Below are 18,807 nucleotides of genomic sequence, written 5' to 3'. Positions count from 1 at the left end.
AGGACAAAACCTAATGAATACCCCCTAAAAACTCACGTATTAACCCAAGTGGAGTTGAGAGAAAATATAATTATCCTGTTTCAAAGCAGAATTTCCAGCCAGGAATGTCTTCCCAACCCCTTTGCCTAGAGCTTCAAAATTACTTGAGGGGTTAAAACCAGGTTCATCTCTCAAGGAGTACATGGCTTGGGGCAGGGTAGGTGGGTGGGGGTTGGGGGCTCAGAGTGGTTAGAAGTGGCCGCCTAAAGGAGACTAACCAGTTATATGGGAAGGAGAGAAGAGAAAAGAAAGTTGTCCTAGTAAAGGAAAGCAAAATCACTAAACTGAAAGAGATTGCTCTGGGAAATGCACGCAGTTTGAGAAATAGAGTACTTCCTGCCGTATCAGTAAACAATGAGGTCACAGTCACCAGAGACCCAGCCCTCCAGGGCACCCAGGAAGGAGAGGAATACCAGCAAGATCTGGCAGCCCCCAGGCTGCAGCCACTCCCTATGGGGAGCTCAGAAGAACTCCGGATGTGAAAAACCACAAGATACTGGCCCCAGATAGCTGAGATACTTACAAAAGGAAAGACTTCAGTGAGCTCAGAGGCTTGCATCTTGCCATATACAGAAAAGTGCTAAATTCCTTAACTTGAGATAGCTGGTTTTCTTTAATTCACAAAAATACTTTTAATGTTCAGACTACCTGTCCTTTGTTGCAAACATCTATATAACCTGACTCCTCCACCCTACCTCCTCGGAGTTCTCTCAAGGCTGCTTGAAATGCTGCCTCCCAGGCCTGAAGTCCTAAAAATTCCCACCAAATACAATATAACCCTCAACTTTTAGGCTTTGACTTTTTTTTCAGTTGATAAGTTCATTATATTAAAGTTTAGCTTTAGGGAAAGGGCAGTAAGAAAATTAGGCTGGAGAGGCAGGAAAAGCCCTTAAGGGTGACGTATGCCCTGTAGGGAGCTAAGACTTGACTGTGGAAGCTCCACAGGTCCCCTCAGCCATCTCCTCACTCATTCTACAGATCCCCGTCCTTCCTGCACTGAGGAGATACACAGTAAGGCCAATGACGGATCCACGGAGAATTGGTGACTTATGGCTCAGATGGTAAAGACCTGGGTTTGATCCCTGAGTTAGGGAGATCCCTAGTAAAGGAAATGACAACCCACTCTGATATTCTTGCCTGGAGAATCCATGGACAGAGGAGCCTGGTGGGCTACAGTACATGGGGTCACAAAGAGTCGGGCACAGCTGAGTGACTAACACACACACAACACACACAACAGAGGAAAAAGGAACAGATAAAAACAAGAGGGGGAATGTTTTGGTACATATAACATTCCTTCCAACATAACACCAGCTCTACTCATGGTTCAGCCTAATCTCTGTTTTTTGTCATGTTTTATTCAAAACGTGTCAATAGTAAACAGTGTTGTAGACAGTCAAACATCCTCTTTAAGTACAGTTTTTGGACTTTGAAGATGCATACAGTCATGTAACCATGAAAAGTAGGACACAGACCATTTCTATCACCCCAAAGAAATTCCCTCTCCCACCCTAGTCCATGACAACCATAGATCTGTTTCCTGTCCCTTTTTAAATTTAATCTTTAAAAAAAATTTTTTTATTATTACTATTTTTTTACTTTTTGGCCACACCCTGAGACATCTGGGTTCTTAGTTCCCTGACCAGGGATTGAACTCACACCCCCTGCATTAGAAGGCAGAGTTTTAATCACTTGACCACCAGGAAAGTCCCTCAATTTAATCCTAACCCTCTCTTTAAATAGATACAACTGTACATAATAGAACTACAACTGACCCTTGAAACCTGGTGGGATCCTGTGTGGCCCTCTTGCATACAAAAGTCTTTCTGTATTCCCTGTTTCTTGTTTATAGGGAAAAAACTTCAGCTTCTCAGACCTTCCCTGAGTTTCAAAGGGCAGATACAAACGGTCGCTAATTAGAAGAGTGAAGGAATGCAGAAACCAAGGAAAGGCAGTCAAGAAACAATATTACAGCCATGGAGCAGGGTCCTGGTTCCTCCTCAAGGGATATACATTACAATATCTTTGAGTTTTTCTATAGGAACTAAGGCCCCCACCAGGATGGACAATGGTAACTTCAGGCTGAGCACAAAATTCCTGAAACACCACCATGTTAACTCATCACCAACCAATTAGAAGTTACACCCTGCAGCTCCCACCCCAAATTTTGCCTATAAAAACTTCCCTGAAAACCATCAGAGTTCACATCTTTTGAGTATAGCCACCCATTCTCCTTCCTTGGTCCTTGCAATAAACCTTTCTCTGTTCCAAACTCCAGTGTTTCAGTTTGGCCTCACAGTGTGTTAAGCATATGAACTTGCGTTTCGCTATACCTTGAACAAACAGATTTGAACTGTGCAGGTCCACTTGTATTGTGGATTTCTTTTCAATAAATATATTGGAAGATTTTTTTTTTCAAGATGTGCAACAATTTGAAAAAACCTGAAATACTGAAAAAAATCAAGAAAGATATGTCATGAATGATAAAATATATGTTGATATGCATATAACATGCAAAATGTGTGTTAAGTTTTGGAGGAGTCAAAAGTTATAATGGATTTTTGACTGCATCGGGGTGTGTCCCTAACTCCTATTCCTTTTTCCTTTTGATGAAAATGTCAGAGTCAGCAGGGCTAAAGAGAAAAAAATAAAAGTGAAGGAGGAAACGAAGTCAGGGAAGGCCTTCCCAATGAGGCCTTTGAGCAGAAACCTGAGGGTGGCTCTCTGGAGGTGTGATGCCAAGATCAAGTGCTAGCCTAAGGAGTAGCACAGCCAGTGGGACTGAAGCAGAGGGAGGGAGAGTATAGGATGTGAAGTCAGAGGTTCAGGTCAGCTCTGGCAGTGTCCATACCTCAGGCCACTGTAAGAACTTTGCTTTGGCTTCTGGGTGGAGGAATAACATAACCTAATTATGTTAAAAAAAGATCACTCTGACTTGGGGGTGGGGGTGGGGGTGCTGGAGAGAGGAACAGAGCAGGGAGACCACATAGAGGCTACTGTAGTCATTCAAGAGCCAAGATGGGGACACTGTCCTGCCTATGACAGCTAGGTCCTGCAATGCAGGCACATTCTTTGCCATCTGAGCCACCAGGGAAACCTCTTAAATACAATACCAGACACAAAACAAGCACTCTGAAACTGTATGTAAAAACATTACCTGGTTTCTAAGGAAGAGTGTATTCAGATATATATCTTAGGATGCCAGAAGTACCCTTGGTGTGCAGCCTTTATCCACAAGAGAGTGGGGCTGGGAGAGCAAGGAAGATCCAGCATTCCAACAAGCAAGAGGCACCTATACCCAAAGCCAATGGAAGTTTTATAATGACTCTCTACTGTTTGCCCCATTCCAAAGCAACCCCACTCTCTACCTCCCCCAGATCTGCCCAATTAAGGGAAAACAAGAACAAGTATAATGGTCCAGCTTTGGGTCCATGGAAACTCATTTACACTTTATATTCATTTTACATTTACATTCACACTCATGTACATTTAAGAGGAAACTGACAGACATGGACAAGGAATGTTGCCTGCCATTCTAGTAAACAAAGAATGTTGCCTCTTACTCCAGTAAACAAGGATCAAACCATTAGCCACTGCAGCCACATTTCCCAAACCCCCCTGGTACAGCTGAGGAGAAATTGGGATAGAGAAAAGAGGAAGCATTATGTGTTCTGGGCACTGGCCCTAGATAGTTAAGGTGCATATCTCAGGAATCATTACAATGAGCCCAGAATCTTTTATCTTCTCATACAGAAAAGCACCTAAATCATTAACTAGTAATGTCTATTTTTTGTGACTATCAGTTATCTTTGATGTTTGACTACATGGTTTGGCTTTTCCTGTTGTTTTTCGTTTCAGCAAAATCTCCTAAATATCCTGGCTACCCCCTTATTCTTTTGTCTTTGGAGCAGTTCCTCAAAGCGATCTGAGAGGCTGTCTCCCGAACCACAGTCCTCGGTAAAGTCCTCAAATAAAACTTAACTTGCAATTTTTCGGTTGTGCGTTTTTCTTCAGTCGACTGCTTTAGTTAGCGACAAAGGGACCCAGAACAAACTTCTCTCCCTCATCCAAACTCTACAAGAATCTGGAGCCTTGGTACCAGCAAAGACCTCTTGTGCCTAGCCACCTCCTCAGAGTCCAGATGAATTTAGGTAAGTCTCTTCTGGGTCCTGGATCTCCACTATTGGCTGATTATCCTTAGTTTTATTTGGTGGTGAATAAAATCCTCGCTGGAGGAGTAGGTTTTCCTTGAACTTATTTTCAAGAAGAGGTACCTGGGTTATCCCAGATGAACTGAAAATGGAAAGATTTTGCTCAGTTGAAAACCGGATTACCACAGTTGAGAGACGGTGGGAAGACTGTATTATGTATGTACAGAATTTACTCCCACAAGTACCTGCTTTGTTGGGAATTAAAGAAAATCTCACTTTAAAAAGGACCAAATGTGGGTTCTTTTAACACTCCAAAGTTAATTTTTGTGTGCGCGTTTGCAACTAGAAAAAGCCAGCTTGGTAAAACATCTTCTCGGAATTCTGACCTTAAAGGAACAAAAAACTTTTCAAAGGAGGAACTAGCATTTCTCCCACTGTGTCTTTGAGATATAAATGTTTTACCCGATCTTCTTAAGACTTTTTTTTCCCTCCCTGTGTTATGAGAGCTCTGACAATGGCCAGACAACGGAGATTAAAATTGAAGAAACTTCTAAACTGGTAAATTTTTAGAGAACTCTATTAACAGCTGGATTATTGGCACCTATGAAAAGACCAAAGTATAAAGTGGATACAAAAAAAAATGTAATGGCTAACCTTAATAATTCCCTTAGTTTAAGACAAACAAAGAGCAACAACAAAAAAAGTTTGGGAAGCTGAATCTATGGTCAATTTCCCTTCAATGGGTCTTACAGATGCCAATAAAAGCATTAGATTGTTAATTAGGTTGATTAAGAGGAATAGAAAAAACTGCAGAGAAAGTCTAGAGACATCTTCCCAATAAGGTAGAAATTTTAAAGGGACTTGTTCCAAAACAATAAAAATCTTTAGGTGATTAAGAAATGGGATAAATAAAACAATAAATAAATGTATCAAAACAAACATTTTGATACATTGCTAAGGTTGGATGGCCAAAGGGACTCCCTATTGGTCCCCATCATTAAAGAACCCCAAATAAGTCCATTCTATTTACCCCAGTTTGGGCTCCCCTGGTGGCTCAGACAGTAAAGAATCTGCCTACAATGCAGGAGACCTGGGTTCGATCCCTGGGTTAGGAAGATCCCCTGGAGGAGGGCCTGGCAACCCACTCCAGTATTCTGGCCTGGAGAATACCCCAGGGCCAGAGGAGCCTGGTGGGCTACACTCCATGGGGTTGCAAAAAGTCAGACACACTGCTCAATTAAGCACAGCAAAACATACATATTTAAAAGGCTGCTAGAAAATTCAACTGCTTGGGGCAACAGTTAGGCCAATTAATCAAGTTAAAATATCAATGAAAGGTCCTGAGTCCCTTGGCTCAACCCCTCAGCTGGGAAACCCAAAGCCTTTTACATAGAAATAGATAATGTGGTCAGGAAGATAAAAAGAAAGATTTCTGGGACTCTGTATAAGACCAAGATAGGTTGATAGGGACTTAATGGAGGTTAAAATTACAGATATAAGAGCGGAGAGAATTGGGATGAATATGTATAAAAGTTGGTATGTTTAAATGGGCTTTATATAAGATGGTTAAATCTCTTCTGCCAATTACCTTATGGGATAAACTTAGGTCTCCCTTGCCTGGTGTAAGATAGGGCTTATAAATCTGCCCCTCAGGCAACATTGATTAAACACACTAAGGAAAATCAATAGGGTTACCTGAGCCCACACAATATGAAATAAAACTGGGGGTTAATATTCAGAAGTTAATAAAAAGAATGAAGACTTTTAGCCACTAGGGTAAACTGCTCTGGGTTTAATTTATACACTCAAAAAGAGGGCCTTTATTGAATGGCTTGTGCAAAGTTTGGAAAGCAGGATAAACTGCTAAAGTTCTAGAACATATAACTCTTGATTTTCACAGTAGTTGGAAATCTTTTTACTGATATAAAGAAGCAAATAAAGAAAATGTAGCTGGGCAAATCAATCTTTCAGTACCGTATAGGTGGCAGACCAGTTCTCTGAGGAATTAAAAGCAACTGTCTTGTCTTACAAATCTCTACACATCAGAAACATAAGTACATCCCACAAGGACCTGGGACTGAGCTGAATTAGTTCAATCAGGTAGAACCTGCACCAAAAAAAAAAAAAAAAAAAAGAGAGAGAGAGAGAAACAGGCTTTGCTGAACTCAAACTGCTGGAAAGCATCCCTCACCAAATCTAATTCACAGCCTCCTTCAGGATTTATCAAGGACAAATACAAACCTTAAAATATTCTCCACAAAACAGTGAAAAGCTTTAGTCATCTGAGCAAATATATTTAACTTATTCAAATTGTTATTTATAAACTAGTAAATTTATAATGCAATAACTTTCAAATGAAGCTATGAGGGCTCTATTTATGCCTTTTTATATTTCTGTGTGTACATTATACATATGATATGTTCCTAACTCCAGATAATATTATCAAAATTAAACATATAAAAAAGCTGTATTTAACTGATGTAAAAGTTCAGTTCATTTGCTCAGTCGTTTCCGACTCTGCCACCCCTTGGACTGCAGCACACCAGGCCTCCCTGTCAATCACCAGCTCCCAGAGTTTACCCAAACTCATATCCATTGAGTCGGTGATGCCATCCAACCATCTCATCCTCTGTGGTCCCCTTCTCCTCCCACCTTCAATCTTTCCCAGCATCAGGTTTTTTTCCAATGAGTCAGCTCTTTGCATCAGGTGGCCAAAGTATTGGAGTTTCAGCTTCAACATCAGTCCTTCCAATGAACACTCAGGACTGATCTCCTTTAGGATGGACTGGTTGGATCTCCTTGCAGTCCAAGGGACTCTCGAGAGTCTTCTCCAACACCACAGTTCAAAAGCATCAATTCTTTGGCGCTCAGCTTTCTTTAGAGTCCAACTCTCACATCCATATATGACTACTGGAAAAACCATAGCCTTGACTAGACGGACCTTTGTTGACAAAGTAATCACTTACAAATTGATATTTTTAAAATATAATAAAAAACTAGCCTGCAAGTTCCCTGGCAGTTCAGTGGTTAGGACTCTATGTGCTCACTGCCGAGGGGCCTAGGAATGATCCCTGGTCAGCGAACTAAGATACCACATGCTTCAGGGCTTGGCCAAAAAATTAAAAATAAAAAATCTTAAAAATAAAAAAAATTTTTTTAAGTTACTTAAAAGAAAGCCAACCCAAATAAATTTCAAGTTCCTGTGATCTGGGAAATAGTCAGTATTATACTAATAATCAGTTTTAAAGTTTAAATTTGTTGGTTTAACGAATATAGACCATTCTTACTTTTACTGCACCTAGGTTTACCAAAAGTTAAATAGGTCATACTATCCCTGTTATAAAATTCTCAAGAAAAATATCTTGAAATGATGGCTTATTTTGTGTAATGTCTCATTAGTTTTCATGGGTAATCTAAACATACTATAATTCAACAGATACAAATGGAGTAACAATTTTTAGGTAAATTCTTTAAGAATAATTTATGTCTTACGGTTTGTCTACTTAAAAATAGTTTCTCCAGATTTTTGGTGATTTAATATTTATAGGTTTGCTAAATTAAGTAAAATGATGGAAATTATTAAATATCTGCTGCTGCTGCTGCTACTAACTCACTTCAGTCGTGTCTGACTCTGTGCGACCCCACAGACAGCAGCCCACCAGGCTCCTCTACCCCCAGGATTCTCCAGGCAAGAACACTGGAGTGGGTTGCCTTTTCCTTCTGCAGTGCATGCATGCATGCTAAGTCGCTTCAGTTGTGTCCGACTCTGTGCAACCCCATGGACAGGAGCCCACCAGGCTCCTCTGTCCATGGGATCCTCTAGGCAAGAATACTGGAGTGGGTTGCCATGTCCTTCTCCGTTTAAATATCTAGATCATTCCCACATAGCTAGATCATTCCCAAATAAAATAAGATACTGGAACATTAATTACTCAACATAGGCTGCCTTTTTACAGAGAAGATATTTAGGTCTATTAATAAAAATATCACATTGAAAAATTTTCTATTAAAAAACCACATATTTTTTAGAAATCATAAACAGTATTTGTGATTTTGCCAATCTACAGAATAATAATGTGAAAAACAGTTTATAACTGCATACTTCTTAGTTTTCACTAGAAATTAAGGATTTTAAAAATTTAGAATTCTGGTTAATGCATGTAATTGAGACAACTAAAATTGGTAAGGAAAACATCTTTTCATGAAAGGAAAAAAGGTATAAGAAATGAAAATACAATTTGTTGAGGGAAAAGAAAATAATTTTATCCTAGAGAGAGAGAAAGGAAAAGCATAGGAGAAAACCTAACAGTAAAAAGAAAGTTAAAGAAGCTTTGTGGAAATAGAACCCTTAGAAAAGACTTCTGTACATGGTCTGGATTGGCTGAGATTAAAATAAAGTTTAACTGAGTAAATTTCAATATTAAAAGTAAGCTGGCATGATGAACATAAATCAGATCTGAAATTAAACTGAATCTTTTAAACCAGTGAACCAATAAACACACACTAAAATTATAACTAAAATATAGAGAAAGGGTCCATAATTTCTGGATATTAAGGGGTCCTCTGAGCCCACTAAGAGACAAGAGAAATGAAAATCTTGCCTAAAACCTTTCTTTTCAGAATGAGAAAGTAGACTCAAAGACTTACCCAGAAATCTTTGTTGTGTGGGGAAGTGGGGGCCAGGATCTCACAATTCATTTAAAGAAATTTTGCATTTCTGAAAGATATAATCTATGCATATCTCACCTTCACATACAGTCAGTAAATAACAAGCTACTTTCTTACCAGAGCCTGAGTAAATAAAAATTAATGTGTTTATGCTACTTGATTTATAAACACTTACAGGTCTTCATTTGAGAAAAACTGGGAACTTTTAAAATTCTAGCCCTTCCAATTTTATTTCTTTCTCATAAGAGACTGAATGCAAATTGGCACTATGGTCTCTAGAGTCTTTGAAATTTAAAGCATTACTCCTCCTGTAGATATGCATTTGCTAAGTCACAAATCTATGAAACTTAAAAAGTTCAAAGCAACTTCAGTAACACACCTAGTACCCAGATCTTAGTTTCTTATAATAACAGCCTCCAAAACAAGGAAACAGAGTGCCTTGGAAAAATGGTTGATGCCAGGGTCAGGGCATGGAAAATAGAAAAATGAGCCTGGAGCATTTCATGATACCAGAAAGCAAGGAAATGGTTTTTTAAAAGGGAGGATGGAGAGGTGGTATGTCAAAAGGGCACAGGGGCCAACCTGAAAGAAGAGCTGCCAGTGGCCAATGGTAGAACCATTTGATCAGCAATTAAATAATGACTGTATTGAATTATAACTTACACAATAAAATAAATATCCATGAGTCTATATTTATACAGTTGAATAAATAAATGAAGGAACAGCTCTTGCTTATAAAATTCTCATTAATAAAGAGAAGTAATGAGAAAAACAATCTTTAAGTCACTGTTAGAACAACACAGTACCATATACATCCAGTTACACCAATGGCCTAAAACTAGTGAATAAAGACTTAAGGAGAAACAGGATATTTGCAAGGCCCAAGTTTCTCTCCCATGATATATATTAAATACAAAAGGAAAAATGTTAACCATCAGGGACCTGACAAACAGCACTTAACCAGAGTTTACATCAGTTTACATCAGTAATAAGACATCATGTACCCCTGATATGATGCACTGGGATTACTTCTAGTGAAAGTGAAGTTGCTCAGTCATGTCCGACTCTTTGTCACCCTATGGACGGTAACCTGCCAGGCTTCTCCATCCGTGGGATTTTCCAGGCAAGAATACTGGAGTGGGTTGCCATTTCCTTCTGCAATTTCTTCCTAAAATGCATAACTTCAATCTAATCATGAGAAAATATCCAGTATTAATTGCAAGACATTCTACAAAATAACTGCACTGTATTCATTATAAGTGTCAAGGTCAGGAAAAACAATAGAAGGTTGAGGAGTTGTCATAGTTTGAAGGAAATTAAGGATATACAACAATCAAATGCAATGTGAGCTCGGAGGCTGGATCCTGAATAGAAAAAAAGATAGCGAAAAGCTGATGAAATCCAAATAAGTTTATAGTTTAGTTTCAACAATGGTACTATAGTTACATAAGATGTTATAGGAACTCTCTGTACCGTTTTCTACAACATTTAAGTAAGTCTAAAAATGATTCCAAAATTAAAAATTAAAAAAATAATAACCCCAATATTTTTCGATGTTTATAATGCTAATGTAATATTAGACTTAAACTGCCATCTTTATTCTTTAAAACTTCCTCGTCAAGACCTATGCAACCCAGCCACAGCTGTATATATTTGGAAAAGCATTGTTTTATAAAGACTAATGCACCAAAGATCTCTTTTCCTAGTTTCTCATATTATAGAGGGAGAGAATAGCAATTTTATTTTTGTTGAAAAATTCAAACCATTTGAATTTACTTCTGGGTAGGGGTGGCATTCTAGGAGGCTAGATAGAACATATCTCACTGGGGGAGAGGGAAGGTATATATCTAAGTATGAAATCAGAACACAAGGAATAGCTTGTAGCTAGAGGAAAGAGTTAAACAGCACATACACTGTAGCAAATGTAATGAGTCACCTGGCCCTAGGTTGCTAGTAATAGCTGGGTATAAACATTGCACATGTCAAATGGATTATACTCATAGCTTAGATTCCAGCTGGAAGCAGTGAATGGTTTGGCATGATAATAACAGTATTATTAGAGTGAAGCGATAACTGAAATGATACTATTAGGTTTCTAACTACAGTTAGCCTGCTACTTTAGGTTTCTGAAGTATGTATGTTTATTTGGGGTAACTATTAATATCATATGAGATAGCCTAGAAAGACATATAACAGTCTCCCTATGTTATGATAAGGAGAAATGGATCAGAAAGATTCTAAATCAAAATAGATGGTTTGCAGAATCCTTTGTTGTCAGATCACATAAAAATACTAAGAATTCTCAGCATACCTAACACTTACTACTATTCTGGCAATTTCTACTAACCCATATTCCACTTCTGGACTCCTTAAATAAAATCAGACCACTCTTGCTCAAATTCCTAAATTCTTTAGTCCCATGAAGAAACTGTGGTCCAGAGAGATGAAGAGATTTCATGGCACAGTGACTAGACCCAAGTTAGGTAGGTCTGGGCCTCCCTGCACTCACAGGCTCTTTTCATTGTCCCTGCACGCCTTTACAATGAACTGTGTCGCTCTGTGAACATGGAAAGAAAATGTGAAACAAATGACCAGGCTAAGTTTAAAAAAAAAAAAAAGAAAGGGTTGGTGAACTTTAATAAAGTACTTTGTCCTGGTAATAAATAACCCTGTCAATTCTCTGCCTCCTCCTCTGTAAGTACGAAACTCTAATACCTCCATAAAAGGCTTGGTATGAACAAAAAATGAGAATAAATACAAAAACCACCTGCAGACAGCAAGCATTCACCAGTTAATGCCCATTTCCTTTTATTAATTCTGAAAACCTGGTAATTTTACCTTTGTTGTTGCTGTTCAGTCATCGTCATGTCCAAGTCTTTGCGACCACATGGACTGCAATCCGCCAGGCTTCCCTGTCCTACACTATCTCCCAGAATTTGCTCAAATTCACATTCATTGAATCGATGATGCCATCCAGCCATCTCATCTGTCACCCCCTTCTCCTCCTGCCCTCTTTCCCAGCATCAGGGTCTTTTCCAATGAGTTCGTTCTTCACATCAGGTGGCCAAAGTATTGGAGAAAAGTGTGATGGAAAATATAGCTACTGCTTCAGCTTCTCAAAATTTTTTTAATTTCAATTCTGTTCAGTTGCTCCGTTGTGTCTGACTCTTGGCGATCCAATGGACTGCAGGCACACCAGTCTGTTCTTCACATCAGGTGGCCAAAGAATTGGAACTTCAGCTTCAGCATCAGTCCTTCCAATGGATATGCAGGGTTGATTTCCTTTAGGATTGACTGGTTTGATCTCCTTACAGTCCAAGGGACTCTCAAGAGTCTTCTCCAACACCACATTTTGAAAGCATCAATTTTTCAGTGCTCAGTCTTCTTTATGGTCCAACTCTCATATGGCATTCCAAACTAATATGGGATGGTAGAGGAAAAGTTGTAAAATGAAATACTTTATTCTCCCTTTCTAAGGATTCTGTGTGGTCCCTCTACCTTTTGTGTCCCTTCTTTTCACTCCTTTAGGGTGAAGTCATTGGAGAAGGAAATGGCAACCCACTCCAGTGTTCTTGCCTGGAGAATCCCAGGGATGGGGGAGCCTGGTGGGCTGCCGTCTGTGGGGTCGCACAGAGTCAGACACGACTGAAGCGACTTAGCAGCAGCAGCAGCAGGGTGAAGTCAGGGTGTGGTCAGCGTAGAACTGCCCACGCAGCAGGACGAGAAGAGAAGAAACAGGTCTCCTGTACAAAACATCTGAAGTTTGGGTACCCCCTCAGGCAATCTTTCCTCTTTCCTTGTAAGACACTCAGCTCAAGTATCTTCAGAGGGAGCGAACAGGGCTTGCTGCGTTCTAGAGACTTTCGTTTTTTTGCTTCCAGATAAGAACTTAAATCCTGTGAAATGACAGAGAACTACCTACTGTTGACTGCATCTAAGCAGTAATTTCCAGCCAACCATTGCTCTAAAGAGTAACAGGTCCTTTCAGTTGCAAAGGGACTGAGCTAGTAATCAGCATTTTCAATGGAGTTTTAAGATTTCATTCCACCCTTCTTTGCCAAAAACAAAACTTCTTCACTGGAATTGGGATGCAGGCAGCACTTCTGCTGCACGCACACCCATTTTAAACAACAGAACACCACTAACTTTCAATGCTACGATTCTCTGAATATTTTACTTATTTCTATAAACAAGCTAAGTATGTGGCTCAAAAATTAGATGTCCACTTTCTAACAGTCTCCTTGTGAAGCAGAACACTGGTTTCCAAAAAACTACAGGGGTTAAAGGGATTATGATGAGAAGAAGGAGTGAGTGTTAATTGGTTGTTAGGGACGAGAATGATGAAAATGTGAAGACTGCAGAGAATGTACACTTTAAATAGGTATGAACTGTATGATATGTGAATTAGATCTCATAAAACTGCTGTTGGAAAGGAAAAAAAAAAAAAAACTATGAAGCTAAATTCATCTAGATACTCCATCATTATTGGTTCACATCCTGAACTCAGAACTGATTTTTTAAAAGGATAAACTTTAGCTTACTGTAGACCTATATGGGCTTCCCTGGTAGCTCAGCTGGTAAAGAATCCACCTGCAATGCAGGAGACCCTGGTTGATTCCTGGGTCAGAACAGGGTTCCCAGAGAAGGGATAGGATACCCACTCCAGTATTCTTGGGCTTCTCTGGTGGTTCAGACAGTAAAGAATCCACCTGCAATGAGGAAGACATTGGTTCGATCCCTGGATTGGGAAGACCCCCTGGAGGAGGGCATGGAAACCCACTCCAGTATTCTTGTCTGAAGAATCTCCAAGGACAGAAGAGCCTGGCAGGCTACAGTCCATGAGGTCGCAAAGAGTCAAACATGACTGAGAGACTAAACACAGCATAGCACAGACCTATATATCCCGTATCAAGGATGGTCATTCAGGTTCTTTAAGTTTCACTAAAAGAGCTCAACCTTAACTTCTAACCCCAGTAAGCAACACAGAATAAAACTTCTCACTTGATATAACCTTCAACTGATACCAAACTTCTGTCAGAAATGCCTGAGAGACACAGAGTATCTGAAGACATGAGGTCTACCTGCCACTCTATAAAATCCAGATTTATTCCCAAACTATCAAACCACAGCATGTGGGACCATAGAGGCTTAGCATCCTACGAGTGTTTCTCACAATACTTAAGGTAAGGAGAATGACAACTACAGCAAGCAGTTCTAGAAAATGCACGACTGCATGTACTATGGGTGGGCACACAGGAGACTCTCCCACCACTATACTTCAGTCTCGGCTGTAGCTTCTGGGATATAAGACATTTCCCTCAGACGTAGATGCCAGGAAAAGCCTCTCTAAGGAGCTCGTGTATATTTCCTGCCTTTGTCCTCACTGAATTGTGTGACTGATTGGTCCATTTTTATTCTAGCTTCCAAGATATAACTTTAATTTGCTGTCCACGTACATTCAAATGTACTCCCCCACAATAACTCTTTTCTTGGTGCATGTCCCTTTCCATTTGTAATACTTAGGCTTGCCTCAAAAGCTCATGAATGCTTAACACAAATAAATGTAGAAATTGATTTTGGCTGTAAGTGTATTTTAATATTATTTTAATGCAACAGCACTTAAAGGAGTTCTAGCTAAATGTTCAGGGTCCAGAACAAAGATGACCAATAAGCATTTGTTACTATAAATCTTTTATTTCCTGAAAGTGGAATGAGCTTTTATATTTCTACCACTGAGTGAGAAAATCAAATGAAGCAACATCATGGGTATTTTTTTTAACTGTTTGCTAGATTTACAATCTAACTTTTTTGGTTATATATTTTTCTGTATTCTAACTTCAGCAGCATTTTTAGTAAGTATTTTTAATAAGCTGGTTAATTTTTTGAAGTTAATCACTGAGTCAACTATCCACAGATAAATTACAAAAGGCAGCTCAGTAACGCTTTAGCACACCAACCAAAGTTGTGGACAAACTTTATGTCCTAGGAAGAAAAAATAGGCATAGAATATATCGGCTAATCCCTTTAAAGGTACCAATATTAACAAGTTTCTCTGCTACCTCCATACTCAGTAACTTTTTATCTATGCAATATCATACATTTGGGGAAAGGTAAGAGTTTTACCAACTGGCTAACACACACTCAGTTCAGTTCAGTTCAGTCGCTCAGTCGTGTCTGACTCTTTGGGACCCCATGAATTGCAGCATGCCAGGCCTCCCTGTCCATCACCAACTCCCGGAGCTTACTCAAACCCATGTCCATCGAGTCGGTGATGCCATCCAGCCATCTCATCCTCTGTCGTCCCCTTCTCCTCCTGCCCCCAATCCCTCCCAGCATCAGGGTCTTTTCCAGTGAGTCAACTCTTCGCATGAGGTGGCCAAAGTACTGGAGTTTCAGCTTCAGCATCAGTCCTTCCAATGAACACCCAGGACTGATCTCCTTCAGGATGGACTGGTTGGATCTCCTTGCAGTCCAAGGGGCTCTCAAGAGTCTTCTCCAACACCATAGTTCAAAAGCATGAATCTTCGACACACAGTACCAGACACGAAATCGGTTGCACCAAGGAGCTGTTTTCTTGGAGGGTCGGGGGGGGGGGGGGGGGGGAGTCTAAATTTTCAGTCTGTTTCATACTCACTTTCAAATGAAACTGAGAGTGAATAATTAAAACCCAGTCATTTCAGTTGTACAGTTTTCTATTGCCTACCAAACGCACACGCAATAGCCACGAACCTTTCATGCCACATATTCCAAACGGTTTTCACAATTTACTCACTCAGTTAGCGGTTCAGTTGTAACCGAGGGCTTCAATCTCAGGAGCTGTTGTGCTCAGAGGCAGAGCACGAACATTCATTTATATAAAACGCTGAGTCAGCCGGACCCTCCAAATATATCCTACGGAAGCAGCTCCTACTTAACAATGACATCAGGCATCCGTACAGTGCTTCCTAAGTGGTGAAAAGCCTTTACAAAAACTCCCTGGCTCCTTTCCTCCTTCCAGCGTCTCCCCAGTCCCTGTCTGACCGCCGGGGACTCCCTCTAGCGTCTCGCGCGCTCGGGACTCGCGCTCGGGACGGCGGGGGATTCAGGACACAGTCCGCGCTGGCGGCAGAGTCCGGCCGGGGGCAACTTGCCCGGACCGACGCCCACGGCCCCGGCGGCAGCCCACCCACCGCGCCCGCGCGCCCCCCTAGCGCCCCGCACTCACCGGCGCAGCGGCTGACCTGGGAAGGCACTGGCCCCGGGTTACCGTCACGTCGGAGAGAGCGGGCGGCGAGCCGGCGGTCTGGGGCCGACGAGCGAGCGCAGGCAGCACCGGCTGCAGCTTCACTTGGCAAACTTTAGACTGCTGACCCGGACGGCGCCCGGCAGCGGCCCCTCCCTCGCGCCCGGCTCCCTCCGGGTCGATGCCCCAGGGCCCGTGGAAGGCGTGGCGCTGCCTGCCTGGCTGCGATAAGCGCCCGGCGTCTGGGCTGAGAGCACGCTAGTGTCAGTAGTGGACCCCGCCAGGTACTGGACCTGACCGTCACCCGGCCTCGGGGAAGGGGTCAGGGAGAAGACTGTTCCTGGGCTTGCGGGGACAAAGCTACAACTTCTGCTTCCCGGGCTGGTATGAAATAGACAGTGGGGAGTACCCCTGGAGACCAGAAAATGCTACCCCGCGCGGATCAATACCTGGTCTGGCCTGGGCGGATTTGGCCACTGCCAGAGTCCCACACCCCTAAGTACCAGGGGACCCTGGCACCGAGGTTTTTTCCTGTCACACATATTGTCCACCCCCAGGGCAAGTAGGCAGTCTCTAATGAATGAGCTTCTGAGAAATGAGGTCCCTGCGCCCCAGGGCCAATAAAATCAGGAACTGAATCTAAGGGTGTCCGGAGGGGTAAACAAAACTTTTTGAATGAAAATATTACAACGAATAGTTTAAAAAAAAAAAAAAGAAAGAAAGTATTACAACGAATAGTTTAAATATGTTCCTCACAATCCTGTAATACATGCATCTGTTCAATAGTCTGATCGTGTAGAAAAGCTGTGAGAGTGTGCAGATTCAGGAAAGGAGTTCATAACCTCTTCCTAACGCTTTCTCAAGCGGATCATTGCCATCAAATTCTGTTCGAAAATTTAAGATTAAAGCCAGCATTTCACAATTGCATTGCATTGTAAAGAAATGAGTCGTTTTAACTTTTAAGTTAATATTTTATTTTGGGCTAAGCTTCACAGGTGGCTCAGTGGTAAAGAATTTGCCTACTTAGTAGTAAAGAATCCACCTGCAAGCAGGAGGCACAGGTTTGATCCCTGGGTCAGAAAGAGCCCCTGGAGAAGGAAATGGCAACCCACTCAATCTTCTTGCTGGAGAATTCCATGGACAGAGGAGCCTGGTCGGCTGCAGTCCATGGAGTCAGAAAGAGTCAGACACAACTTAGAGACTGAACAAAATCAACTATTTCCAAATGCCTGTTTTCTCATTTAGTGTTTGGGTATTTTAGGTAACAGAATATTAGGGAGGAAGGAACCTAAAGACTACCTTCCTAATTTTAAGATGACCCACCTGGTCCAAATGAGGCCATTTTGCACAAGGTCAAAAGTTAGGAGGATAAATGGGGACTCAGTTTCTCAGACCACTGCCCTCTGCTCACCCTCTCTGAACAAAATAACTGCCCAGTATTCATAGTGCCTGGTTATTGGGACAACTACTAAGTGTGTTCTCTCTTTTTTTGACCCCACAGCACCCACTGTTTCGGCCAATGAAGATCTTAGTTCCGGGCAGGGATCGAACCAATGCTTCCTGCAGTGGGAGCACGGAGTCTTAACCACTAGACCACCAGGGAAATCCCTAGATGTGTTCTTAATCTAACAGTCTTTCCTTTCCATTTAACTAAGCTTTTTGTCCCTCTGTTATTACATATCAAGAAATAGATGAAAATCTGTACCCATCAGCCACAAACCATCTGCTTTTAGTCTTTTTCTCTGCATACATATTTTCTTAAAAAACAAAAATGGGCTTGTATACAAAGTACAGGGATGAACATCATCATCTCTGGAGTCAGATAGTCTGTGTCTGAATTCTGGCTCTCCCAAACCCTGGAGACCTGAACTAGTTCCTTAGTCTTTAAGTGGTTATTGGTAATCAGGGGAAAGGCTCTCTCGGGATAGTTACATTAAATGAGATAATGTGTGTAAAGCACTGATAATGTATGTAATGTCATTAGATAGCACTTAATAGATGCTGGGGCTTCCTAGGTACCTCAGTGATGAAGAATCCGCTGGCCGATGCAGGAGTCCATCCTAAAGAAAAGCAGTCCTGAGTGTTCATTGGAAGGACTGATGTTGAAGCTGAGTCTCCAATACTTTGGCCACCTGATACGAAGAGCTGACTCATTTGAAAAGACCCTGATGCTGGGAAAGATTGAGGGCAGGAGGAGAAGGGGATGACAGAGGATAAGATGGTTGGATGGCATCACCAACTCAATGGACATGAGTTTGAGTAAACTCTGGGAGTTGGTAATGGACAAGGAGGCATGGTGTGCTGCAGTCCATGGGGTCGCAAACAGTCGGACACGACTGAGCAACTGAACTGAACTGAATGCAGGAGAGGCAACAGACCAAGGTTCAATCCCTGGGTCAGGAGCTCCCCTGGAGTAGGAAACAGCAACCCATGCCAGTACTCTTGCCTGGAAAATTCTATGAACAGGGAAGCCTGGTGGGCTTGTGGAGAGTCGGCACAACTGAGCGTGCACACACACACTAGATGGTAGCTATTACTATTAATATTTTGTAAAACTGCTATTTTGCAACATGTTCATGGTTCATGGAATGACATGGTTCCCTGTCATTCAAAATCTTTCTACAACTTTATATTTAATGGGCACATGGTATTCAGTGTTTGTTATGTACTTTAACCAAACTTCCTATTATTCACAAAATATCTTTATAAGCTCTGTCATTACACACA

At 41.3% G+C, this 18,807-nt stretch overlaps 1 protein-coding gene across 5 annotated transcripts in view; it reads right to left on the bottom strand.

Moving 5' to 3' along the window:
* The window catches only part of ABCG2 (ATP binding cassette subfamily G member 2 (JR blood group)), a 73,307-nt gene extending 57,085 nt beyond the window's left edge, over positions 1–16,222 (bottom strand). For 2 of the 5 annotated variants that reach the window (XR_009696511.1, XM_061164429.1), the window contains exon 1: positions 16,063–16,218. The gene's annotated coding sequence lies outside the window, so the exon portion shown is untranslated. Of the gene's footprint in view, positions 1–15,630; positions 15,765–16,062 lie in introns of those variants that run through there. The other 3 variants (XM_061164431.1, XM_061164430.1, XM_061164432.1) reach the window with 3 other exon arrangements.
* Between the last annotated feature and the right edge of the window lie 2,585 nt (positions 16,223–18,807).

Source organism: Dama dama, chromosome 17 (assembly GCF_033118175.1).
Source record: "Dama dama isolate Ldn47 chromosome 17, ASM3311817v1, whole genome shotgun sequence".
In the NCBI taxonomy this organism is placed as follows: Eukaryota; Metazoa; Chordata; class Mammalia; order Artiodactyla; family Cervidae; genus Dama; species Dama dama.
The sequence above is the reverse complement of the archived record's forward strand: the minus strand, read 5'-3'. Positions and strand labels throughout refer to the sequence as shown.